Below are 17,699 nucleotides of genomic sequence, written 5' to 3' on the forward strand. Positions count from 1 at the left end.
TGTCCCCAGAATAAAGGTCACATTCTCTGGACTTGAAATCTCAGACTACTGTACAAAGTCTCTCCTCTGTTCAGAGCCTCCTGAGAGGTCTTCCCCAGGTTTGTCACCTCTGCTCCTTGTACCACTAATGGCTTCAACTCTCGCCAATGCATCCACGTAGACACAAGCTGAGATGTCCCTAAGACCACCCAGACCATCCCTTCACACATTTCCTGCCCCCCCAGTCTTCCCTGCCTGGGTTCCCCCAAGCCCCAAACCTGGTGTGGGACAGGCCAAAAACCAAGTCTGTTGCCTCTTCTTCCTGGACACACAGTTTGGACTGTGTTTCCCAGGCTCCCTTGCAGCTAGGTGTGGACATGCGATGGAGACGGAGCCCGGGGAACTTGGGTGGAAGTGATCTATGGATCTTCTAGTCCTGGCCCATAAAACCCTCCCCCTCCTCTCCCTCCTTTTTCTTCTAGTGGGTAGAGGGCAGGGCAACCCCCGGGGTGACCCTGGGGAGCCATGTGTCGTACAGGGTGGCTCTACAAGAGGGAAGAAGCCTGGATCCCTAAGTCTCTGCTTGCAGCTAGCTGCCTATGACACCCAGATTGAAGCCCTACTTGAGCAGGATGTAAGCTCTGCTGTGCTGAGCTGCTGAGATGTGTGAGCTGACTTTCCTTATCTGGGCACCTGGCTTCCTTCTGAACACTCCCTCTGCCTCATCTCCGATCAGAGAGAAACCAATCCTTATCCTTTCAAAGTGCTAGATGTCTCCTGATTTACTCTCTGTGTGTCCTCTTTTTACTAGTTCCAGCCTCAGTGACTCCATCCCCAACGGTCTCCAGTTTTGACACGAGAGCCCCCACTCCCACTTTTCCCCATGTTGCTATCAGTGCCACCTGCCCATCTGCTGGGGGGACCACGTCACGCCCCTCCTTAAAGCCCATGAGGGATTTCCATTGCCTTTGGGACAAACTCCAGACCCCTCCCCCTGGCCTGAGGCCCCTCTGTGATCTGCGGGCTGCCTGCCTCTCCTGTCTGTCTCCTGCCTCATTGCCTCACCACACCCCCAAGGCTGGGCTGCAGCCACTCACCTCCCTGAGCAGAGGTCTGCCTCACGCTTGCGGACAGTGGTTCCCTCTGCCTGAAATGCCCCTCCGCGCACACTCGGGGCTCAGTGTGTGTGCCTCGCTCCAGAAAGGCCTTTCCTGGCCACTCCAGGCTGCACTGTCTCCTCTGAGCTCCACAGCCCGTGTTCACGCCCCTTGGTGGCCTTTGTGCCACGGGAGCCATTAGTTGCCTTCCTGTCTGTAGAGGATGTCTGTGGGATTTTGTCTGCCCAGCACCCTTTTCCAACTGGGGAGGTGCCCGTTTTCCTGATATTGCAGTTAGTTCTGGGGTGTGTCTGTCAGAGTGTCTGAACCTCTCCCTGGCCCTGGGATGGGTTTGTCACCTAGACCTGACCCATCACCGTGGGATGGCTGTGTCCACATGGTCAGTGCATGAGTGGCCCCAACCCTACCCACCTACATTCATGCTTTTGCCATGTGACTTCGTGGTTTCTCCCATCACATGAATCCTTTGGGTTTGGCCGTGTGTCTTAGTCTGTTCGTGCTGCTATAACAGAGATACTGTAGACCAGTGGCTTATAGACAACAGAAATTTATTTCTCACAGCTCTGTAACCTCACATGGAGGAAGGGATCTCTCTGGGCACTAACCCCATTCACGAGGACTCCACCTTCATGACCTAAGCACCTCCCAAAGACCCCACCTCCTACTACCATCACCCTGAAGGTTAGAACTGGTGGTGGTGGCCAGGGTTACTTTTCTGGTGGTGGTGGTCAGTGTTACTTTCTTCCTGCTCACCTTTCCCCTCCATTAGGACGGAGACCTCTACCTTGTCCAGAGGGACCCACGGTCCCAGTTTGCGTGGGACTGTCCCAGTTTGAGCATTAAAAGTTTTGAGTCCCGCTGAATCCCTCAGTCCTGGGCAAACCAGGATGGTTGTTGCTTTGGTCAGCCCGTGACACATACATATATCGATATAGTAGACACTCAACAAATATTTATTGCATGAATACATAAATGCCATTTAGTTAAATTTAATACCATCTGATCTAACAGACTCACACAGATACATAACAATGTGGCCTGAGTTGCAGTCTGCAAAACTCCTTTCTGTTAACGGTCGTGACCTGATCTCCTCCTGTTCCTGGAAGGCGGTTTCGGGGATGGAGAGGTAGGTATCCCTCATAAGGAAACCAAGGCTACTGATGCCTACTTCCCAGCTCAGAGAAGCTAAAAGTCAAAGTGGTTCCCCGAGGCCAGCATGGTGGTGGCGGCCCCAGGAGGAGGGTGAGGCCTCGACAGAAGTGTGAATCTCCCAGTCCAGGCTCTTCCTCTCTTCCTGTGCAGTTGCCTCTCCCAGGGCCTGCTCAGACCTCTGCTGTCCTTTTTCACACGAAGGTACATGTTAGTTACATTTCGTCCTCACGTTTCTTGAAAGCATTTTGACAGAGCGTGAGGTGGGAGTGGGTGCCAGAGGAAACGGCAGCCCTGCACGCTGGAGGGGAGCCAGGGGGGAGTTCAAAGTGCCGAGGGAGGTGGCGGGAACACGCTTCTCACAAGTGTGAACATGACTTGTTCCCAGCCGCCTGTGCTCGTGCACCAGGAATGTAAGTTCTGTTTTGTTTTGGTTTGGTTCTTCGTAAGTTCTGGTTTTGATGCCAAGAGAGCTCCGAGTACAGCCCGGCCAATTCCGCTTTCAGCAGAGACTAAACTGCTTCCCCTCCCTGCAAACTATGAACTCACTCACTGTGATGACGAAACCGTAGGGGCAGCAACTGTAGTCATCCCGTTGGACGGAGCCTCCCTCGTTTCCAGAAGAGCAGACAAAACCTCCCTGACCACATATCAGTCCTTCCTGGTTTGCAGAGAATCAGCCCCAGGTAGCAAGAGGGTCGCCATCTTCCTAGACACAGAGGAAAGTAAGATCCATCTTTGTACTCTGGGGGGAATATTCCGGATATCCCCCGCAGGCTGTGACGTTCTGTGAGTCCATTACACCAGCGTGCACCCGACACAAGCTTCTAAGAAGCTATTATTGGCTGGGTGTCTGGGGGCCCTGGCTCAGCACAGAAACATCGTGAGGGACTCTGGGAAGCAGTGGGAAGACCCAGAGGGGGTGAGAACAGGGTGGCCACTGAAAGGGTCTGCAGCAGAATTCTGCCCTCCCTTCTGTGACCCTCCCCCACTGCCTCCTTCAGAACTTGGGTAGCCAGGCTCGTTTCACCGTCCTTCCCTCTCTGTTGTCACTCCATGAGGTCCCCATGCGGTGTGCATCCGGTAAGGCTAAGTTGTATTGTGTGTCACTGGCCATATCTTTTCACTGTTGTGCTTTTTTTTTTTTTTTTGCTTCGGCCACACCTGATAAGATGTGTTTGCTGATGGGAGGGTGCAAGGCAGGACCCAGCAAATAAGGAATAAGAAGTGGAAGGTGGCAGAAGTGTTGGCGAGGACCATGGGGTGGGGAGCGCGGGGAGGGATGGAGGAGATGATGCGGGTGGTGACATAACGCTCAGGGCTCAGGGAGTTCTAGCTCAGCCAGCAGATGGAGTCAAACAGGTCTGCCCTTGGCTTTGCGGATCTGGGCCTGTGATGACGTGTCCATTGCAGACTCCAGCACATTTACGTACCCCAGCTACAGAATCAGTCACTGCCCAGCCCACAGCCTGGCTCAGTCCATCCCTTGTCAAATGCTACACGTGATCATAAAACATCTTCTAGGAAGAACATGTTTCCACTTGGGGCCTTTGGAACGACAGCGTGAGGGGAGCCTAGCTTCAGAGCCTGGGAGCTTGCTGCCTTGGCGGTTAGGGGTGTGGGCGCGGAGGAGAGTGAGCGCCGGGCGTGCAGAGCCCACGCCGGGAGACACCGCAGATCAGACCACCTTCCTGCCGTTCACTTCCTGGTAACGGCCCAAGGCTGGCGGGTCCCCAAGGGCTCCTCGCCTTGGAACCCACCGTGTGCTCACCCCTTGGAGAGCCACGTTTGGGGAGAACGGGCTGAACGTCGAGCTGCCACAAAGCACATCTCTGTGATCGGGCTCCGGAGGCGCCGCCCGGCAAGCTGTCAGCGGAGCTCAGAGTGCTGGCCCATGACGCGGGTCGCCATGGCAACCTTGCCCCACACCTGGGAGCTGCCCTGTGGTCCCAGCCACGGCATGGAGTGATGGGGCAAACCCTGCAGGGGCGAGGACAGCAGATCCCCTAGGATGGGGTACAGGGGCAAGGACCTGTCTGAGGAGCGGGAAGGGCCACCTCTGCGTCTTCACCAGGCCCCGGCTCCAGCCCAGCTGCCTTGAGAGCCATGTGCCTCTCCTGGAACCCAGAGGCTGATGGGGGAGTCTCCTCTACCAGGGTAGGGCCAGCTTTACAGAGGGAATGTGGGCTCTGGTCCGGTGATGGGGGTGCTGACAGGTGCTTCTGAACTCCTGTGTGTAACCATGGTGTGGCCTCCTGCTGCGGGGCTGTGGCCAGCTCTGTCACTAATTCCCAAGAAACGTGCTCACCTGGCTAGGGTGAAGGTTACTTCTTTTTCCTTAGAAGCAAAACAAGGTGGCACCGTATGCAGAAGAATTTATCCTTTCTAGTGACATCTCTGACTCATCCCACCGTCCCCTGCACACCCCAACAGGGCCTGGGTGCCCTGGAACACCCGCTCCTCCCGGCACTTACCTGGCAGAGCCCACACAGCTGTGGGCCTCTCCCACCCCATCAGCCTCCACCCATCCCGACACAATCCATCCTCCCACGAGCACCTGGACCAGAGGACCTTGAAGGGGGCCAGACTGAGAGTCAGACAGCCCCGGGCTACATTCTGCTTCCTAGCGTGGTCACCGGAAGAGATTCCTTAGTTTCCTCAGCCTCAGTTTTCTCATCCATGAAGTGGGCTAACAGTAACGAGGCCTTGGTGCCAGGTGCACAGTGGGTGATGGTCCGCTGAGCAGGAATCTCAGTTCTGAAGCCGTGACAAGAGGGAAGGGCCAGTTCCCTCAGCCACCCCACCTCCACCTACCTTCCCTGAGCCTCTGTTTCCCTGTCAGCAGACGAAGGTTACACGCCAGCGTCTGTGTCCAGGGTGACCAGGGGACCACAAGAGACGATTCGCAGAGCCCTGAGCCAGCCAGCACTCGGGAGGGGCTGCCATGTGTCAGAGAACGGCATTCTCTGCCCAACCAAGCAGCCCCGTCATATATCTCTCAGAACTCAGCTAACGTTCCCAGCCCACATCCGCTCAGGCTTCAGGGGAGAGGAGACTCAGGGGGTCCGCTCCAAAGAGCCCCCGAACCCCTGACCTGGGAGCCCTTCCAGGCAGTGGCCTCCATGCTGCCACCTCCATTTCTCCTGCCGCCCAGGGTGGGGAGACATCCGAGAGAGTAGAAGTGGCTGCAGGATCGGCCTCAGGGACAGGGGGACAGGGCAGATACCAGGTATGACCTGGCTGTCTCCTGCTGGGGTGGCCGTGATGAACATGAGGGTGTCAAGGACAGAGGTCGGGAGCAAGGGCACAGAACCTGCAGCACCCAGGGGGAGTCCCTGGCTTGTTCCACCAGCACAGAACCTCATTCCCCACCCCGGGCGCCGCAGGACTACATGGGCACACAGGCAAAACTCCCACCCGCAGGTGCACGCCACACACGTACACACCACACACACAGCACACAACACACCACATCGTGCACACACACACACCGCACACACACACCACACACGTACACGCCACACACACATCACACAACACACCTCATCGTGCACACACACACATCACCGTGCACACACACACGTACCACACATGCACACACAGCCCAGCAAACAGCTCCCTGCTGGAGAATTTTTCAAGAAAAACCGGACAGTTCCCCACTCTCCTCCTGGGTCTGATCGGCGCCGCAGCCCAGCTGGTGTTAGGGCTGTTGGCAGGTGGCTGGTGGATGCCCGGCTCCCCGCAGCATGGCTGTAACTCATCCATTGCAGTTGGCAGCGCCCCTGCCCGTTAAGAGAGAGGAAAGCCATCCTGGAGGCCGGCTGCAGAGTCGGCATGGCCGGGACGGGGGGCGTGGTGTGTCCAGAGGCCACTCTGAGCCCACGCCCCACCCTGCCGGGACAGCGGCCCCCTGCCCGGGGAGGCTCCAGCCAAGTGCTCATCAGGCCTCAGGGGCTCTGCTAAGGCCCGGCTGAGCCGGGAAGGGGCCCAGAAAGCAGAGGCTTTCCAGGGGGTTCAAAATGCAGGCTGGCACCAGGGAGGGAGGAAGCAGGCTCCCTTCAGGCCGGGGTGGCCACCGGAGGGCAGGTGGGGGTGTCAGGACCGCCTCTTCCCGGGACTTGCGGTACAGATGCCGGGCGCTCCCCGCAGCCCTCTCTTTCCCTGTTCTAGACGCCACCTTCTCAGGAGGGCTTCCCCGACCGACCCCACCTGACACACCCAACTGCTCCCTCACCCCACCCTGTCCATCGCCTCGTAGCTACAGTCACAGCATGTCATCACTTGTGCGCCATCGGGGCAGAGTGCTTAGACCCTGCCAGGCCCTCAGTGAACATCTGTGGGAGCGGGGGGAGGAATGGGGGAAAAAGTGGGTGAGAAAACAAAGGAAGAAGAAAACCACCTGTCCAGCCCCTTCCTGCGTCTGGAAGCTGCTGGGGCTCCTCAACCAGCACCTGGTCACAAGTGTGGGAGAAACGGCGCTAGTCCTTCTGGAGCCCGAGGCTGCTGTCGGTGGGGACAGGGCCCAGTCCTTGGAGCGGTAACGGAGGTGCCCCGCCCCCTTTCCTTGGCACGGGGACAGTGACACCTCTCACTCAGAGCAAGCAGCTTTCTGACAACCCTTTCTTCCCACTGCCAACAGGCACTGCCCCCAAGTCCCTGACCTTTACTGGCTTCTGGAGCTCAGCGAGGAGGGAGGGCAGGCAGCTCCCTGGCAGCGCTGAACCCTCATCTGGCCACCTGTAAAGGGTGCACAGGCTGAACAGGCAAGGCAGGTCCTGTCGCTCCTTTGCTTGAAACCCTCTGGCGGCTCTCATCTTGCTCAGACCAAACTCCCTGCCGTGGCCAACACGGCCTGCCAGGCTCGGCCCCTGCTTGGACTTCACCCCTAACACCCGACCCCTGTTTGCGCGGCTCCAGGCTCTCTGTGCCTCGAACTCTCCCAGCACGGCCTCCTCAGGGCCTTTGCACATGCTGTTCCTTCTGCGGCAGTGCCTCTCCCAGATGTGCTCACCTCCGGCCTGTCTCTACTCAGAGGACCTCCTTCCACCCCACATAGGTTAGCAACAAAGCCCACCCCACCCCCCTTAGCCTGCTTTATTTTCTACTTAGCCCTTTTATCACCTGACATTATATTGTTATTTGTTTATGTACTTTCTGTCCCCTCCCTCAAATGCGAGTGCTAAGGGGGCAGGGTTTATGTCTGTTTTGCTCATTGCGGAATCCCTATCTCCCACTAGAACTGTCCTGGCGTGTAACAGGTGCCCAACCAATATCTATTAATAGAACGAAGAGCAGAAACTGTCTACTCAGCAGAGTACTTGGCATATCAAAGGTGATCAATAGATGCTCTGGCTGGGACCTGCACATACGGTTGCCAGATATAGCAAATAAAAACACAGAATCCAGCATCACTTGGGACACATACAAAAAAATTATTTGGTGTTTATCTGAAATTCAGATTGAACTGGATGTCCTCTATTTTATCTGGCCACCCAACCCACATAGCCCCCTGCTCTGACTCTGTCTCCTTGCCTTCCTCTCCCTGTGGCCAGTGACCCGCGGTGCCCGTGGCCCAGCGCTGAGAGGCTCTGAATTTCCCCACCGGGACAACCACACCTGAAGAGCAGCGTCCGCAGAAGAGGTGCTGGGAATCGTGGTGTCGGGCCTGCTCTCTGGGGCCTCACGCCCGGGGGGCTTATGTCCTGCACCCAGCCCTGCAGCTGTCGCCAGCATCGTCACCCTGCTTGGAATGTGGGATGCCAGATGCTCGGTTAGAGCCTTCGAGATCAGAGTGTGATGAAGCCACTGGTAGGAAAATCCTGGAAGTTGACCTGGAAGGGACCCCTCAGCCCTCCTCCCTAGGGAGCAGAATGTGGTGGCCACCCTGGAAACCTCGCAAGGCCTTTGAGGGGACTGTCCCCACATTACACTCCCTCCCTGCCCTCGCCATCACCAGGGGCTGAGGTCTCCACGTCATCAAGGGTGATGTGCTTCTCCACTAAGGATGGACACCAGACCTCTTCTCCCTCCACGAGTACCCCGCCCCCCCCCCGGGCTGTTTCTCTGTGACCGGGACCACCCCGTGGGCCTCAGGGCTCTGACACCCTCCCCCAGGCCTCTGCAGCAGCCGGGACTGTGCAGAAAGACTCAGAAGACCTGACTCAAAGCCCACTTGCACCTGACTCACCTTTAAGCGAGTTAAGCCTGCAGAGTCCTGGGCCCACGCAGACTTCCTGGATCTGAATCCCTGGGGCTGGTGCCCAGAATGCCCCAGGGACGGTCACGCACACTAGAGTCGGGGAACCTCCAAGCAGGGGAATAGTAGCCAAAGGTAACAGGTGGATAAGGTGCCCAAGGCCAAGGCCACTTCCTCTGAGAAGCCCTCCAGGGCCCTCCCTGGACAGACCTCCCTCCTGGTTACCAGCGCCCTCGGGGCCTCTCCTCCCATGACTGCCTTGGGTCTGGCTCATTGCTGAGCTTCTTTCTCCACTAGACTGTGATCCCCGGCCGGGGTCTGTCTGGCTTCTGCCTCTCCTTGGCACCAGCGTGGAGTCGGATAGGTGGCTTGTGGGATCAACAAATGGGCCAAGCACCTCACCAGCCTGTCGGTCACTCTCCCCAGGTCCCGGGTGGGAGAGCAGCTTTGGGCACCCAGGAGTGGCCAAGCTCGAGCGTATTCACCACTATGGGAACAGCAGGACCAGTACTTCCCGTAGCTTCTCGGAGCCAAGCGGGCAAAGCCTGGCCTTGGAGCTCAGCCCAGCTTCCATCAGTCTGTCCAAGCCCGGCGGGGCTGTCCTAGGCCCATGGGACACCTCTCACCAGGGCTCTGCCCCAAATCAGGGTTGGGAAAGCCCTTCTGTCCCCAGAGGGCGGGTGAGGACGTGTTCTCTCCAGCAGCTGAGAGCAGCCCTCTCGTGCCAGCACATAGGGAGGGCAACGCCCCAGAGACCTGCAGAGAAATAGCCGGAACCCCTCCAACCAGTCCTGAAATGGCTACACCTAGGCTTCTATTACGTCTCCTTGTTCGTTCTATGAAATGGCTCTCCCCTTTAGCATTCATTTTTGTATTTGAATTTGTATTAGGAAATATTTCAAATAGAGACCAGTACAGTGAACTGACTTTATCATGAAACTCAGCATTGTTTGTTACTTTCAGTGAAAATCACCCCAATACAGCTCCAGATCGTACAGCCCAGAGAGGGGAAGAGAGCTCCCCTCCATCTTCCCCCGCTTTTCTCTTCTCTCCTCCACCTCCCTGCCCCTCCCGCAGAGCCCCGGAGCCGGGCTTTCTGGTGGGTCTGAGCCCACGGGGTCTGGGGTCCTAGGCGGGTGCTCGGGGCCCACAGGAGTCCTCTCCACTCATCTCCTGGTCTCTCCCATGTGTAGTTCCCAGGGGCAGGGCCCCAGCCGCAGGAGGAGGACATCACACAGGGCTCAGAGCCTGCACCAGACCTGGGGAGTCTGCCTGGAGACTCCTGGGCTTGTTCCCCAGCGGCAGCATTTAGGGAGTGTTCGGTGGGCTCGTGTCCCAGATAAGGAAGCCGAGGCCCAGCCCCGAGGCCTGACGCCCAGCCCTCTCCCCCGCCAGGTGAACTGCTCACCAAGGCCGGGCCCACGTGGGCTCCTGAAGAGGGGCCGACTCAGGGGAGGTTTTGCGGACAAAGCAGGAGGTGAAAGACCGAGGCTGGGGCTTCAGCTGGAGGGGCGAGACCATCTGGGCTCAGATCCAGAGGCAGCAGTCGTGTGCGGAGGGCAGGGAGGGAGCCCCAGGGCACAGCTCGAAGCTCGGGAAGAAGGAGGACCGCTGAGCCCAGCGCTGGCCTGACCCCCAGTCGGGATGCTGTCTGTGAAATGGGGCTGCTAACTGGGCTGTTGTGAGGACTGTAGGGTACTCAAGCCAAAGCCCAGCCCGGTACAGCATGTAGTAAGTGCTTAACGAGAGGCACTCGCCCGGCCATGGTGGCCGTGTGTCTGAGAGCCCCGCGCATCCCTCGGCCTCCCCCACGCCCCCCCCATCGCCCACTCCACGCCCTCCCACCCCTCCCACACGCTCAGGCCTTCCCTGGAGGGTCCAGCCCGGTTTTTCTCTCTCCTCCTCTGGAAACGTGGCTCTCACGTCACTCCACGCGCTGGTCAATATTAATAAGGAAAGTAACCACCACCAAGGTTCATGAGGTACCTCAGATGCCAGGCTGTGTGATAAGCACTCTGTAACCACGAGGGGCCGAGGGGCGACCCCTCCATGCCCCACGCAGCCCCTCTCCTTCAGGGAGTAGTGAGGGGTGGCCCGGCCCTGGGGGTCCCTCCTACTGGTGGGCTTCTTGGAGGGTCGGTTGGGCCCACACTGTTGTCGCGGTTCGGATACTGCCCTGTGCGTGGCCTTGGACACGTCACTGCCCACTGTGGGCAGTTTTCCTGTCTGTAGGATGAGGGATGTGGTGGAACAGGTGCTCCTTGGGGCCCCTCCAGGCCCACACCATCTGATTCTGCGACTAAAATAATGACAGTCGCACAAGTGCTTCCCTTGCCTATTGGAGCCTCGTTTTCACCACTTCCATTAAGACGTGTACATATTTTTAACATCCTCCAATGCCCTCAATTTGCTTTCTCATTTTCATCCTCATTTCTATTGCCCCCTGGGACTTGGGACCTAATTTTAGTGAAGGCCAATTGCAGTTTCTCAGGCTGCCCCTCTGGACACCCACCTCTGCAAAGCAGGCCTTCCTGCTGCCTGGCTCTGCGGCAGGGGCATCCGGGCTTGGCCGGGCGGGGGCTGGGTGCCTGGGAAGGAGTCGCTCAGCTCACTGCCACGCGGAGGCCTGGCTGGCGCACGCTGGCCTCAGCGTCCTTCTAAAGGGCTCAGAGCTGCGCGAGGCCCGAGTGGTCTCTGCTTCAACCTTCTCCCCTGCGGCGGGGGACCCAAGGCCCAGGCAGCGGCTTGTATAACCTGGCGAGGATTCGGCTAAAATCCATCCCACAGTTCAGCACCAAGGAGAGAGAAGGGCTCGTGGGGTCACTCCCTGTACGCATATGACAGCGATCAATGGCAACGCGTCAGATCTGCCGCTGGTAATGCTGCCCTTGAATCTGAGTCTCTCAGGTACCCAAGGTCGAGTCAGAGGTGCCCTTGGTTGCCCTTGTGGCTGACAAGATCCCTGTGCCCCAAGAAGAGGCCACCTGAGTGGACGCGAAGACGCTTGCGGGGGTGGAGGGTTAAGCGGCTGCCCGCGCGGGAGGGTTCTGAGGGCACTGGTTGCATCAAGTGGCCAGTTGGGCTTGAATGTGGATTTGCTCGCCCACCGTCTACGCTCCCCCCGGTGCCCCTGTGAGCCCCGCCCCTGGCTCCAAGGCTCCCCAGCTCCAGGCTCACGGGTCCCTGGGCTTTCCCCACCTTCCTCCCAGCCCTGTTCCAGCATCTTTAGTGGCTGCGGGCCAGAGCCCCTTCCTTCTGCCCTTGCGCCTCTGCCGCCTTCCCTCCGCTTTGCCGGCTGCACACGTGGGCCTGGGCATCCCAGGGTGGCGACACGACCACCTTGTTTGCTGTGACGACCCCGAGGCTCAGGGAAGTTAGGGGAACGTGCTGCAGGCCCCCGGCCTCGCCTGGCCGCGAGGTGGAGGTTAGGGGCATGTGGGTGAGGGTGGGTGTGCGTGTGCGCTGTTCTCAGGCAGGCCCAGCGCTGCCCGGGTCCCTACAGGGCTGTGGAACCTGCCTGCGTGTGAGTCGAGGGCACCCAAGGGGACTATTCCTCAAGGGTGGGCTTTCTGTCTCTGTTAGCTACTTCCCCCCAGAAAGGCCATCCTCAGGGCAGGGCACACTGCCACCTCTGACCCCTCCTTCCTGCAGGCCCCCGACAGCTTGGGGGTGAGTCTAGGCATGTGGGTGCCTTCCTGGTCCCCAGCATCGAGCCCGGCCCACCTCTGATTCGCCCCCCGTGTCGGGGTCCCCTTGCCTCCCCAGCAGGGGCAGGGCACCCAGTAGGTGGTCAGGGATTCCCATGAAAGGAAAGAGAAGGAGGCTCCGAAGGGCTCCCCCCGCCAGCCGGGCCCGGGGCCATCACGCCCGGGCACCTGCAGAAAGGGCCGAGAGCCCCCCTCCCAGGGGACCCGTCACATGGACTCACACACATGGCGGGAGGAGAGCGCAATGGAGAATTCTGCCTGTGGCTTTTCCTCCCCATCACCTCCTCCCGGAGCTCTGGCCATTTCTCACAGCTCAGCCGCCTGATTGCTCAGGGCCTGTGAAAGCCTCTTAGATCTTCCGGGACCTCCCCTTTGCTACTGCTTCCCTTCCATCTGAAGGAGAATTGGGTTGGTGTGGAAAATGCAGCCTGAGCACCTTGGGGTGGTGGTGGGGAAGCCCTGGAGGCACTGCCTCTCCCTTCCCCCCTGCCCCGCCCCCCAGCGTGGCCCAGGAGGCCACACCCTGCTTCCCGGGGTTGACTGGACACCCTGCACAGGGCGAGGCCAAGGAGGAAGGGGGCTCTATGGGGCTTTATGGGAACAGACCAGAGATGTCTCATCAGGCAGCTGCACTGTCCAGCAAACTGTGCCCCAGTGGAGGGCTGTAGAAAGCCCTGGTCCCAAGGCCTGGGTGGGGCTGCCACAGGAGCTGGGGCTCCGTCCTGCCTCCCACTGGTCCAGAGCACCAGGCCGTTTGACCTTCCTCTGCAAGGCAGGCGATGGAAGAGGCCGGCAAAGCAGCCCCGAGGAAATCCGGACACTCAGGCCTCTCTTGGGCTCAGGGCCGATGAGGGAGCCTTGGGAAAACCAAGGCCAACAATGCAGTCCAGGCTGGGATGATGCCAGGGCGGACACGGCCACTAATTCAACACCCACCAGAGCCCATCTCCGTTACTGACCCAGCCACAGACATACACGTCCAAGACGGCAGAACTTCTCGATGGCCCTGCCACCAAGTCTGGGAGATCCCGGGCAAGTAATCACCGACCTGAGCCTCAGTTCTCTCACCAGCAGAGAGGGGGGTGGAATTAGATGACCTCAAACATCTGAGATGCCGCAGCTCTCACCCACTCTGTGTTCACACGGAGATGGGAGAGAGGAGCTCTCATTTCCGGGGAGGGGCAGTGGGCTTGGCTCCCACGTCTGTTTTCATTGCTTCACCCGGTGTTCACGTACAGCTCTACCTCCCAGCAGCACAGGTGAAGAAGAGCCGATGAATGAGGCAGTGTGTGGCCAGGCTGTGTCCACCTGCCGTGCTGTCCAGGGGGATAGAGAGCTTTGCCACTGGTGCCGTTTAGAGTCCTGCTTCTAAGGACTGGCCTCCTGCCTCTCCCAGAACATTGAGAGATGCTACAGCTGCAGGAACTGGAGCCATTAGGATCTAGAGACCACCTTGACCTCTCTGTGCCCTTCCCATAGAGGGGCCCAGAGAAGGAGATACCTTCCCGAAGGTCAGGGGCAAGGTATGTGAGAGCCAAGTCTCAGACAGGATGGTTTCTTCCATCCCGATATCCTGCCAAGGGCCCTTGAACTTGTTCTGAGAACCAGGGGCAGCCTTGAGAGGAGGCCAGCCAAGGGGGCGGACAGCAGAGCAGCCCCTGTGTACACAGAGGAAGAGCAGGCATAAAAACATCAAGGTCGGGATTTCCCTGGTGGCGCAGTGATTAAGAATCCGCCTGCCAATGCAGGGGACACGGGTTCGAGCCTTGGTCCAGGAAGATCCCACGTGCCGCGGAGCAACTAAGCCTGTGCGCCACAACTACTGAGCCTGAGCTCTAGAGCCCGTGAGCCACAACTACTGAGCCCACGAGCCACAACTACTGAAGCCCACGTGCCTAGAGCCCGTGCTTCACACAAGACAAGCCACCGCAGTGAGAAGCCCGAGCACCACAACGAAGAGTAGCCCCCGCTGGCCACAGCTAGAGAAAAGCCCGCACTCAGCAACAAAGACCCAACGTAGCCAAAAATAAATAAATTTATATTAAAAAAAAATCAGGGCTTCTCTGGTGGCGCAGCGGTTGAGAGTCCGCCTGCCGATGCAGGGGACATGGGTTCATGTCCCGGTCCGGGAAGATCCCACATGCCACGGAGCGGCTGGGCGCGTGAGCCATGGCCGCTGAGCCTGCGCGTCCGGAGCCTGTGCTCCGCAACGGGAGAGGCCACAACAGTGAGAGGCCCATGTATCGAAAAAAGAAAAAAAAAATCAGGGTCAAGTGCTCGGCACAGGCTGATGGAGGAGGGATGCAGCCCCAGCTCTGCCCAGCACCAGATGGGTGACCTTGGGCAAGGAAACACTCTTGCTTGTAACGTGGGAGGAGACCAAAATCTTTAAACAGTACAACCGTATAAAGCCTGGCACAGGGCCTGGCACACAGACAGAGTGCAGTAAACACTTCTGTTGTGTCAATCAGGGACTGTGCCCGGGGCCTAAGAGGGCAGCCAGCCGGTTCCCGAACATTCACTGTAGTCAGCTCTTCCTCCAAAAGGCGGCGAGGGAGGGTGAGTTCTGGGTGGGGTCACAGGGCTGACCGTTCCTTGTGCTGCTGTGGGCGCCTAGCAGCACTTTATGCCGGGGAAGCTGCAGCCCACACGTCCCAGCACCTCCCAGCCTGGTGTCCAGCGCGCAGGGATGGCTGCAGGAAGGCACGCAGAGGCCTGGGTGTTTTCAGAGATCTGTGTGCAACGCCCACGCCCATCACCTGATGCTGCAGCCCACAGAAACAGAGAGAGGCGCAAGAGGACGGGCTGGACCTCCTTTTACATCACACAAGGTCTCCAGCGCCCTCGCCGTTCCTTTCCTTCTGGAGGCAGGAGATATGACATCTTCTGCAATCAGATCAGTCAGCTGCACAGGCCCTGGCGGGCTGGCAACATTATCTACGAAGAGAATTGTCTGCGTATTTGGGGAATAGAACTAAAAAGCACTTGACTTGATAAATGTCACCCGCCGGAGGCATTTTCAGAAATGCATGCAGCCGCAGCAGTTTTCCAACCACAAACGATGTTGGAGAAAGCCGGCGTCCTGCTGCCTTGTAAATAATGGCTTGTACTTTTCCAGGACACTCCTGGGGATCTGTCCCAGAGCCATGTGTGACTCACCCGCACCCACGTCAGCCCATCATCTGAGCTCAGCCAGGGGCCAAGCCATCCACAGGACTCTTCCTGTTTGTGAACCTTGTTCTCTGTGGACTTGGGACCAACCACTTTCCACAACAGACAGAGTCTTGGGTTCCATTACACCCCCAACAGGCTTGGGCTGCAACCTGAGGGGCTCTCCCCTCCTTTCCCCAGCACCCCCTGGACCTAGAACATCTGTCTGGTGGTCCATCAGTGCTATGGGACCATGAGTGAGTTGGACATGACTGCAAAGGAGGGAGGAGAGTGGTACCTGGTGATGTCTGGCTGACTTGGCTGGGGGTCCTAGAGCTTGGCATCTGGAGGAAGACGGGTCCCCAGTGGTGAGGGATGGAGGGTGAAGACGGATTCCCCTTACTGGTAAGGGTTGGGGATGGATGGAGATGTGTCCCCAGGGGTGAGGGATTGGAAGGGGGGGTGAGGACATATCCCTCCAACGGTGAGGGATGGGGGTGGTGCAGATGGGTCCCCAGTGGTGAGGGATGAGGGCAGGTCAGGACCAGATGGACCATATTGATATCTTTAGACAGAGCTGTCCCTGGAGAATGCCCAGTGGGGGGCATTTGCTGAGATGCCTGCCTATGGACTCTGGGGTAGCTGTGGGAAGCAGGTGGCTAGAGCTGCAGGAAGCCTGGTGGGGGGAGGGGGGAGGAGAAGAGGAAGGGGTAGAGGGGAGGGCGGTGGTAAGAGCCGTGCACATCCAGTACTGGAAAAGGCCAGACTGAGAGCAACCCAGCTGAAGGAGAGCCAGGGGCAGCTGACCACCTGGGAAGAGAACCCATCTTCCCCTTTCCCACCCCCCCAATTCTACAGGGTGGCTGTGATGCCCCGTTTAGGCTGAACCCTTTCAAATCAGCTGGGATGTAGTAGAAACTGTCATGACCCTCGTTTCAGACCATGAAATTTAGAATCCAACGGGGTATGTTTGAGAGCAAATGAGCATGCTCTTTTTTTTTTTTTTAATTTATTTGATTTATTTATTTTTGGCTGCGTTGGGTCTTCGTTGCTGCACACGGGCTTTCTCTAGTTGCAGTGAGCAGGGACCACTCCTCGCTGCGGTGCGCGGGCCTCTCCTTGCGGTGGCTTCTTTTGTTGCGGAGCACGGGCTCTAGGCGCAGGGGCTTCAGTAGTTGTGGCTCGCGAGCTCTAGAGCGCAGGCTCAGTAGTTGTGGCACACGGGCTTAGTTGCTCCGTGGCATGTGGGATCTTCCCTGATCAGGGCTCGAACCCGAGTCTCCTGCATTGGCAGGCAGATTCTTAACCACTGTGCTACCAGGGAAGACCCAAAGAGGGTGCTCTTAATTGTTGTCCCGGGTGACAGACATACACCAGAATGTCCAAGACAGCAGGTATGTGCCTGCCCTGTTCTAGAAGACCTGGTCTAACACCGACGTGGCAATGGCCGGCTGTGTGTCCCTGAGCACAGCACCTGATCGCTCCAGACCTCAATCTTCTCGTGTGTGAAATAGGTACAGTAGGACGTCATTCATGGGTGTCTGAGGGCAAAATGAGAGAACAGATGTGGCTTTAATCTGGAAACATTACAGCTCTAATCAGAAGTCCCAAGGCACTGCCATGTCCTCATGAGCAGGTGCTCCCAGGTGGTAAGGACTGGAAGGTGATTATGGGACGATTTTCCTACCCTTTCAGGAACGGTCCTGGGATGAAAGGGGAGGACATTTCTGAGGACAGGGGGGCCGTGAGGAGCCCTTTGGAAAATGTTCGCGTTCCCCTGAGAAACCCCATCCCATCACAGCTCTCAGGACACCCCCAACAGTCCTGCTGGGTGGAGCTGGTACCTCCCCACTGCAGACAAGGAAACTCAGCCCCCAAGAGATCACAAGGCTGGCCTGCAGCCCCACAGCTGGAATGCAGACCTTCAGAGGCGCTTCAAGGCCTACAAACTCCACCCACGACCCCAGACACTGGGAATTACCGAGCAATTCCTGCAAGCCAGCCACTGGCTAAATGTCTCAGCGACTGGCCCATTTGACCCTAAGAGGAGGCATCACATTCTCCATTTTCAGAGGGGGAATCAAAGGCTCCCCCAGAGTTGACTCCCAGCTCCAGGGTCCAGTGGAATTAGAACCCTCTTCCACCAGACTCCACAGCCCACAGCCTCCCGCTAGGACATTTCCAGGAAAGTTGACTGGGCCTGGCCTGGAGCCCAGCTGACAGGAAGCAGCCAGAGGGACGCCTACGTGGATCGGAGTTTGATAAAATGAAGTCTGCAGGCCCTGCTGGCTGGCTTGGAGAGTCCCTCCCCTTCCCTGGGGAGACCTGGGGGCCTGGCTCCTACCTGCAAGGGTGGGGCTCTGTTGGATCCATCAGGGAAAGGTGTCTCTCATCCTGGCA

General features: G+C 58.3%; 1 long non-coding RNA gene across 4 annotated transcripts; it reads right to left on the bottom strand.

Annotated features, from left to right (window-relative positions):
- Positions 1 to 2,032: 2,032 nt before the first annotated feature.
- LOC113624070 (uncharacterized) lies at positions 2,033 to 9,188 on the bottom strand. 4 transcript variants are annotated; one of them, XR_003434195.1, is made up of 4 exons: positions 8,434 to 9,188; positions 7,863 to 7,989; positions 6,914 to 6,983; positions 2,033 to 6,580 (listed from the first exon to the last, which is right to left on the bottom strand). It is a non-coding gene; the product is annotated as an uncharacterized LOC113624070 (long non-coding RNA). The 4 variants fall into 4 exon arrangements; XR_003434196.1 differs by having other exon boundaries at positions 2,033 to 2,955; positions 4,018 to 6,580; positions 6,914 to 7,989; XR_003434194.1 differs by having other exon boundaries at positions 6,914 to 7,986.
- Positions 9,189 to 17,699: the final 8,511 nt, after the last annotated feature.

This window comes from Aethalodelphis obliquidens, unplaced genomic scaffold (assembly GCF_003676395.1).
Source record: "Aethalodelphis obliquidens isolate GAN/ISIS:26980383/991018 unplaced genomic scaffold, ASM367639v1 scaffold12, whole genome shotgun sequence".
NCBI lineage: Eukaryota > Metazoa > Chordata > Mammalia > Artiodactyla > Delphinidae > Aethalodelphis > Aethalodelphis obliquidens.